The 7,570-nt window shown below is 41.6% G+C and overlaps 1 pseudogene; it reads left to right on the forward strand.

The window, feature by feature from the left end:
- The first annotated feature begins 832 nt into the window (after positions 1-832).
- On the forward strand, positions 833-4,632 carry LOC102375293 (annotated as a pseudogene).
- The last annotated feature ends 2,938 nt before the right edge of the window (positions 4,633-7,570 follow it).

A 7,570-nucleotide genomic window follows, 5' to 3' on the forward strand; every position in this document is an offset into this window, starting at 1 on the left:
AGAACACCTTTCATTATGATGAGCAGTTGGCAAACTCCCATAATGTTTTCTGAATTATATTAAGGGCCTAGAAATCTGCTTAACACTTTGTAAAGGGCATTTGCCAGTTTCAGTGTTGCCTGGCTACAAAATGACTTGTGTAGTTTTGTGTTAAGCTTGTTCCAAAAAATATGCTGCAGTGCCACAACAGACCAAGACATAAGTGACATATACTTTATGGTGCTGGTTGGATATGACTATTTACAGCTCTAATCAATAAACCAATTGATCTGTGCTGCATTAGTCTTCAAGCCTTAGGTATAAATTAGGGATTTCAAAAAACAAACAAACCCTGTTCATCATTAGATGAATAATCGTAGTGACCTGACAAGTTCCTTTTCTCTGACTCCTGAAAGAGAGATTCCTTGACTCTGATAATTTAATAAGCTGACTAAGTATTGACCCCACCATTTTTTTCATAAGCGTCAGAGATATATTTGAGAACTTAAAGAAAACTGAGGAAAATGAACCTCTTTACTGCCTCAAATATAGAGAAGATGAACAACAGGAACCTCCTGCCACTGAAAAATAATCATGAATCTAATAAATGTCACGTAACAATGGGAAAGGACCACCAGCAATCATTACACTACTCTCTAGATATGACTACTTTGCTGTCTTCACAGAATAGTTCCAAAGAAAGAGGAAACCCACCATCTATCTGTGTTTGTTAATTATTGCACTTCATGCTGTTGTCCACTGCCATCACCAACCTAACCACCACAACGATGATCAGAAAGGTACTGAGACCCAAGAGCCTTCTCCCCCAGTTGAAGACCATGAAAGTAGGGCCATGCCCTGTCACAAGATAGCCCCTAGCAATGCTGACTCTGCATTCAGATTCTATAGGCAAGCTGCATCAGAGGCAGCTGGCAAGAACGTTTTCTTCTCACCTGTGAGCATCTCCACTGCCTTTGTGATGCTGGCCCTTGGGGCTAGATTAACCACGCTGGCTCAGATTCTGGAAGGTCTCGCCTTTCACCTGACCGAGCTGGAGGAGTAGGAAATCTGTGATAGTTTTCATCATCTCATCCACATGCTGACCCATCCTGACAGCAAGAATCAGTTGCGTATGGGAAATGCGGTCTTTGTTGATGGGTGTCTGAAACAAATCCAGAAATTTTTGGATGACATCAAAAGCTTGTATGAAGCAGAAAGCTCTTCTAGTAACTTCCAGAATTCCTCAGAAGCTGACAGATCAATGATTACGAAAGGAAAACCCATGGCAAAATTGTTCAATTAGTCAAGGGTCTTGATTCAAAGACTGTAATGGTTCTTGTCAACTATATTTTCTTTAAAGGTAAGACAGTCTGTATAGGTGGCACATTACTTTCATCATGCAACTGTGTTCTGCAACGTAACATACACAAATATTTTGAAGAAGGATCACTGTCAGGGTTAGCTGGCATATGAGATTAACTGTAATGAAAAAGATCATATTGGGAATGTCTTTTTAGGAAGATTACACATAACATTTGCAACATTGATCAGTACACCATCAATCAAACAAAAATGTGATTATATATAAAATATTGTGAATATATAAGAACAGTGAAAAGGCAAAGAGCAAATCATCATGTTGGCCTTTGGATGATGAAGCTTGTGGAGAAAATAAACCTCATCCACAATTAAAATCGGGGGGGGGGGGGGGGGCGACTCTGAGATTTGCTACATTTACATTCTTTTATTTACTTTTACCATTTTATTTAATTTCAGTTGAATCATTAAAATGCTAGAGAAACTACTTTTGAAGAGCTTCTTCCTTCCCCATGCAGCATGATGGAGGACTACATTTCCTATGTCCTCATTCAACCAGAGCTCCAGAACAAAAGCTGAGCTGACACTTAGAGATAGCTATGACTTGAGGGCATGAAGGTATAGTTCTTTGATTTCAGGGAATTTTGATCAATCCCTAGATGTTGGCATGTTCTTGCAAACTAACTTTTCTCAATGCTATAACACTAAACACACACACAAACACACACACACACACACACACAATTATGAAAAGAAGCTTGTGACATTAATTACTTGTAGATTATCAGAGGGCTGCAATTTTGTGAAAAATTTCCTTTAATAGTAGAATCAAACTTCAACCAAAGAACTCTAATTTCCTTAAATGGTAAATTTAAAAGAAACTACCAGAATTATTTAATTTCATTTGCATTGTTTTCATGACTTGAAACAGTCCATGCAAAGTCTCAGTATAGAGATGCTCATGACACTCCTGAAGGGATGTGGTGAACATGCTAGGTAACAAATTGCATTATGAAAAGAGGATTTGAGTCCTAATCAGTAGGGTTGTGCAAATCTTCGGTTGCTGATTTGATTTGGAGGAGATCTGGCCCAATTCAGCAGCTGAATGTCTGAATTTGAATTGAATCAGGAGACCCATTCATCTCTCTGAATTGAATTGGAAGCCTCCAATTTGATTCGGAGAGATTCAGAGAGATTCAACCATTCGGCCACAGACACAGCTTTATACATTTTTTCTATGTACCTCAAGGTACCAAGCGCGATTCATGAATGCTGAAATGCTGGGACAGATGGAGAACCCCACAGAAGTGCGGGGGGTGGGGTCCATGCGCTTGGTGGTGGACCCAGAGGTGGATCAATAGTACTTCCGGTCCAGTTCCAGGTAAGCCGCAGAGTGCACTGGGAACAGCCCCGCCACCCCATGGCTCAGCGACTGGTGGTTCCTGAGTCTGGAGGGGCACCCAGGGTCTGATCGCTGAGCCTGGGGGGTGCGGGGTGCAGACCTGGAACTGGACCAGAAGTTCACCGCTAAGCATGCACTCCATGGGACACTCCATCTGCCCCCACCATCTCAGTATTCACAAGCCGTGCCTGGTACCTGAAGATACATAGAAAAAATATATAAAGTTGTGTCTCTGTCTAATGTTATTGTGAACTGAAACAAGGTACACACAAGATGAAGAAGATTAAAATGATATTTTTCAAAGGAATGGTGCATTCAACATAATCAATCATATGTGATCCACGCATTAAAAATGATCTGATCCAGGAAGTTTTTCTAGAACAGGCTTATGAAATCATTAGGCTTCCTAAAATAAGAATCCACACTGTTAGAGACTCTAGAATTTCCCCTTGAAATTAATAGTAACTACAAGCGGTCAGCACATCTAAAATCTGGCTACCTATAGTTGATGCCTAAATATTGATGGGGGGGAATAGCTTTATGTGCCAGGTTTTGAAAAGAAAAATATTCTGCAATATATTTATGGTACAAATAAAATAAACTTAGCTGAAATATTTTTGAGCAGCTAGGTCTAAATCTCTCAGCAAACTTCTGTAATCATGTGCACATCTGTGACATTGTAGTAAAAAACGGAGCCTGGTCATTTTTGTTTATATATTGATATCTCTACTTTTGAAGAATTTGTGCCTTGCCCATGCAATCTAATTGGGAGCTATATGCTCCTTTCTCTTATTCACCAGAAGTCCCAAACAGAAAGCAAATAGAACATCAGGAATATTGCAGATGAGTTGCCATTGAGAAGGAAACATCTCTTGAGCATTAGAAGCATGATTCATTAATTTTAATGGTGTTTGGATCAAGCCTTAAATACTGGAATGTTCTTCTACATTAAATTTTCCTTGGTGAAGCAACATTATCAAAAAAGGAGAAATCTGATGTAGAGCTTTCTTTACAAAGAATAGACAAATTGGGTGCCTATACACATGCATCAAGGCTGCTCCGACATGCTGTAATTACAGTGTGATGGAGCATACTCAATTAATTGAGTCTACTGGATGATGGTAATTACCATGCTCCAGCAGACTCCAGCATCCTGTGTATCAGCGTCCGCAAACTAAAAAATGGTGGTGGGCGTGCTTTAACTCAAGCTTACTTGATGAGCTTGAGTTAAAGCGCCTCCACCACCATTTTTCAGTGCAGGGCTGCTGATACACATGACACTCCAGGCGCTTTAATTACAGTGGCTCCTGGAGTCAATCTAATTAAAATGCCCCCACCCCCTCTTGGAGCAAGTCTTTAGTAATCAAGTGACTTTTATATTTTAAAAAATTAGAATGAAAATCTCAAGATTATTTAATTCCTTTTATACAGCTGTTGTCTTGACTTCAAACAATCCATAAAATGTTCAGCCCAGAGATGGCTATTACATTATTGAAACAAAATAGCAAACAGGATAGGAAACAAATCCTATTAGGAAAATAAGGGTTGAGTACTCATTAGTTTCCAAATGTGGCATTATTATACTTGAATCACTCTGGTTTATAATAATACAGTCTCTTTCACAAAATAAAACATTACATTCTTTCTTTTGATCATCAGCCAACTGGGAAAGATCTTTTAATATTTGACTGACATGGGAAGATGACTTTTTTGTGGATGACAACACTACAATTAAAGTGAATGTGATGACCCAAGATGGTTGGTATATAATTCACAATGATAAGAAGCTGTCTTGTAAAGTGGTACAAATTCCTTACAGTGGAGATGCCGTAGCACTATTTATCCTGCCTGATCAAGCAAAAATGAGGCAGGTGGAAGCTGCTCTTTTAAAAGAAACAGTTTCTAAATGGGAAGCAGCACGAAAAGAAATGTAATTGTTAGCTTCTGCTTTGATCATCTATTGTTTATAAAGGAATCCACATTTGGGAGAAAGTTATTATTAATTAACCATTAAAATATTGTAATATAGCCCTCTGTAATACTGGGATAGATAGGAACAGTTTAGTTTCTCCTTCCCATGAGGTAAGAGCGTTCATATGAGCAGTTGCCAGAGAACAGATGGGAAATGGTGAAGTCATTTCCCATAATCACCCTGATAAATTATGGCCATAGCCACACCATTTCTGAGAGGGGTCTTCTAATTGATTTTGAGTTCTAATATTGACCCTGACAGAATATCTACTTGAAAATGGAGGCAATGATATTTATCTACTTCATGAAGACAGTAAGATGGAAGCCACAGATACTTGTAAAGCTTTTCTGACTTGGATGGGTTGCGTCTTTTTCTGTCACACAACTGAAGTAGGTATGATTCTTGTCTCATAGAAATTTTACACTGATGCCACTCCCTTTATATCAGTGAAGTAATTCCTGACTTCCCTGGGTCTTCGTGAGATATGGCAAGGGAAGTCAGGAATTACTTCACTGATATAAATACAAGGGGCATAAATAACACAACAGTCCCTTACAGTATAGCAGAAGGTAGAACAGGGTGATAACCTTAGAGACTAAGTCGGGGCAGGCAATTATTTTGGGTGGAGAGACATTTACTGAGTTTTGGCAAGCTGTTGAGGGCCTCATTTGTAGTAATCATGGTGCATGATTCCCTCCTGAAGGGGACAGAAGGCCTGATCTATTACCCCATCCCTGTAGCCCATGAGGTTTGCTGCCTTCCTGGGGCTCATGTCTGTGATGTGACTGAGAGGATCCCCAAACTCATCCAGCCCTCCAACCACCATCCCATGCTACTTATCCATGTGAGCATGAATAACATGGATTGGAGCAATCCCGGTGGGGTCATGTGTGATTACAGAGTGCTGGGGGCTGGGCTCATGAGTCTCGGGGCTCAGGTAGTTTTTTTTCCCTCAATCCTCCCTGTCACAGGCCCCAGAGGGATAGGTGCATTGGCGAGGTGAACAGAAGACTCCAGTGATGGTGCCATCATGAGGGGTTTGGTTTCTTTGACCACACTCCACACTTCAGTGAGAGAGGTTGCAGACTGTTGGGAAGGGATGGCCTCCACCTCACCTGGAAAGAGAAGAAGCTCTTCTCAGCCAGAATGGCTGGCCTACTCAACAGGGCTTTAAACTAAGATTACTGGGGGGCAGGGGGTTAATCAACAGTTATAGCCCAGGTCATGCTAATCACAGCAGTAACAGCTTAGGTAGCCCAAGGGAATCCTCTCTGACAAGAGCCCAAGGAAAGGTTACGTCCCATCACATAAAGAAGCCTAGGGCTTCCCATGGCAGACTCAACTGCCTGTACACAAATGCTAGGAGCTTGGGTAACAAGCAAGAGGATCTGACCCTTTTCCTGACCAATAATGATTACAACCTCGTAAGGATAACAAAGACCTGGTGGGACTCCTCCTATGACTGGTCGGTCGGCATAGAAGGCTATACCCTCTACAGGACAGATCGTGTTGGGAAGAGGGGTGGAGGTTTAGCTCTCTATGTCAAGGAGCAGTACACTTCCCTTCAAACTGAATTAATTAACCATGGAAGGCATCTTGAGACCCTCTGAGTTAAAATATGGGGGGAACACGGGGAAGGGGATATATTCGTAGGAGTCTACTACACATCTCCTAACAAAGAAAATCTGAATCTCGAATTCAATAGAGAACTGGCCGAGGCTGCACATTCCCAACATATGATCACCATGGGAGACTTCAACCTCCCTGACATCTTGTGGGATGACAACGTGGCCAGGTCTGACTGGTTGCATAACTTCCTTGCCTGCAATGATGACCTGTACCTAACGCAAGAGGTCTATGGGCCAACTAGGGGAGAGGCACTGATGGATCTGGTTCTGGCCAAAGGGGATGATCTGGTCAGTGATCTGAGGATCAAGGGCAATCTTGGTGACAGCAACCATGATCTGATTACTTTCTCTGTCCAACGCAGAGTGGGCAAATCCCTCAGTAAAACAGAAATCCTCAACTTTGGGAAGACTGACTTCCACAAACTCAGGAGACTGGTCAGTAAGGCACTAAGGGACCATGATCCCCTAGGAAGGGGAGTCCATGAGGAATGGTTGTTCCTCAAGAACTCAATCCTCAAAGCACAAGGGAAGTCCATCCCATCCCACAGGAAATGCAGTCAGATGGCAGGGAATCCACCTTCACTCAACAGGGAACTTCTGGGTCAATTTTCTTTGTTTCATTGCCATTAAGTGTGATAGACTGAAAATAATACATTCCCCATGGAACAGAAATAATGTTATGGGAGGAAAGAAGGATTTCCTCAAGTCCATCTCAGCACAGAAGGGATTGAGTAGATGAATTAGGAAAAGATTCATTTCTTCCGTAGATGTTTACTCTTTAATCCATCTTGTTGTTCAAAATGGAGAAAATACAGAAGTCACAATCACTTGTTTAGCAAATGTAGAGGCTGAGCATATTACCAGGGAATAGGTTGTTATACTTTTCTCTTCATTGTCCTAGAGCTGTTCCAAACAGGCTATTTTCAGGACAATGGTACAAGTGGCCTAAATTATGTGGCTGGCCAAGGGGAAAGGAGACACAATCTCAGCATCAAAAAACCCTGCATCCCACCCTCAGCACCTCCAGGACCACCAGGCTTCTCAGTGCCCTGCTCTGAAGGGAATTTGCACTAAGATATCTTCCTTACTATAAAGGGGATCTCTGGCAGGGCCCTCCCAAGTCAGCCTCGTGTCTCTCAGGAAAGGTCCAGCTGAGACGATTTTGTTTAGAGACACTTAGTTGGGGCTGGATTTGCTGCCAAAAGATTCACATAAATTAAGCAAATCCTGAGCAGTCACAAGATCTTTTTCAGGCCTCACTTTCTTGTGGGT

This window comes from Alligator sinensis, unplaced genomic scaffold (genome assembly GCF_000455745.1).
Source record: "Alligator sinensis unplaced genomic scaffold, ASM45574v1 scaffold47_2, whole genome shotgun sequence".
Lineage (NCBI taxonomy): Eukaryota > Metazoa > Chordata > Crocodylia > Alligatoridae > Alligator > Alligator sinensis.